Here is a 1,740-nt window from a genome sequence, read left to right on the forward strand (position 1 = left end):
ATGTAGCCGATGAAATTATGTGTAACTTTTGAGTTAAAACAGCAGAAACATGAATTATTTTGACTAATATTTAAGATCGGAGGATGTTGATGGATAATCACATACTGTCAGTTATAGTCAGAATTATGCTAAAATAAAATAAAGATCATATCTCCGGGGAAACAGCTCAGAGTTGTTCCCCCCCCTACTCCTCTGGATGGAAAACTAACTGCTGTGGTTTTGTGGTTCTATTCTATGAGATCTCATGAGATCTCGCGAGATCTCGCGGGTCCTCGAGACTTCAGCTGTCAGTCCCGTCCGCGGCAGCAGACCAGAGGACGGACGTCCGTCACGGGGACTCGAAGTTGAATTGTGAAAAGAAAGCAGATCATCCAGAATGAAACCGATGGCGATGACTCTACAACTCTGTTATGATATTTAAAAAATCACCGTGGTTACAGTTTGAACATCACCGTGGTTACAGTTTGAACAACATCAACTTAAGTTGGAACCTGCAGAGTCGGGTCCACAGCGGACCGAGGAGATCTTTAACAAGCAGACCACGTCTCCGGGGAACCCGAGTCTGGAGGACATGGGGAAGAAGAACAACCCGAAGAAGAGGGCGGGGGGGCGACGGGGGGGCGGTCCTCGCGGCCGCGCGGCGACCCCCCCGACCTACAACCAGCTGCAAAACGCTCTCCGCAACGCTCACAAGAACATCGACAGCCTGACCGCGCAGATCCGCCGGTCCCTGGAGGAAAAGGAGCGCACGGGCAACAAGATGCAGAAAGACCAGCTGAGGATCGCACATCTGGAGGAGCGTGTGGAGATCCGGGGGAAGCAGGTCTACGCCGAGACCGCCAAGAACCACGAGAGGCTGAGGAGGGGCGAGGCGGAGAGAGAAAGAGCGATCCACCTCCACTACAAGAGAACGGAGGATTTAAAGGCCGAATACCAGAAGAAAGTGAGTCAGATGGAGGACGAGATCCAGCAGAGGGACGTGAAAATCCTCCTGAGGGACGCGGACATCCTGGACCTCTGCAAAGAGAAGGAGCGTCTCGCTCAGAGGTCAACGGAGGTCAAAGGAAAGCAGGAAGATGAACTCCGACAGGAACAACACTCAGCCGAGGAGCAGGAAGTCCAACTCCTGGAAGGCAGAAAGGAGGAGATGGAGAAGGAGGAAGAGGAGACGGAAGACAACCAGGTGGAGGAGGAGAAGGAGGAGAAGGAAGAAAACCAGGTGGAGGAGGAGAAGGAGAAGGAAGAAAACCAGGTGGAGGAGGAGAAGGAGGAGAAGGAAGAAAACCAGGTGGAGGAGGAGAAGGAAGAAAACCAGGTGGAGGAGGAGAAGGAGGAGAAGGAAGAGAAGGAGGAGGCGTGTGTGAAAAGCAACAGCAGGTGGCGTGTGTTTGTCAGGAGGGGCGTCGCAGCGTGGAAGAGAATGAAAATGCTAAAGAAGAAGAAAAAGAGTGAGAAGGAGGAGAAAGAGTGAGAAGGAGGAGAAGAAGAGTGAGAAGGAGGAGAAAGAAAAAGCAAGCAACAGAGGAAAAGAAGGAGAAAGAGAAGGAGGAGGAGAGCATGGCTGGAATATAAAAGGTTTAAACAATAACAAATAAAAACAATCAACTCAAAGTTCAATGTCTCTGCCTCTAAATATATATATAGTAAATATACATATATACATTATGGTGGCTATAAAGTAGAAGTACTGCATTTGTTAATGTAACTGAAGCGGATCAATGCTCTGTAATATCTGGAAAT

The sequence above is a fragment of the Etheostoma cragini genome, chromosome 10 (genome assembly GCF_013103735.1).
Source record: "Etheostoma cragini isolate CJK2018 chromosome 10, CSU_Ecrag_1.0, whole genome shotgun sequence".
In the NCBI taxonomy this organism is placed as follows: domain Eukaryota; kingdom Metazoa; phylum Chordata; class Actinopteri; order Perciformes; family Percidae; genus Etheostoma; species Etheostoma cragini.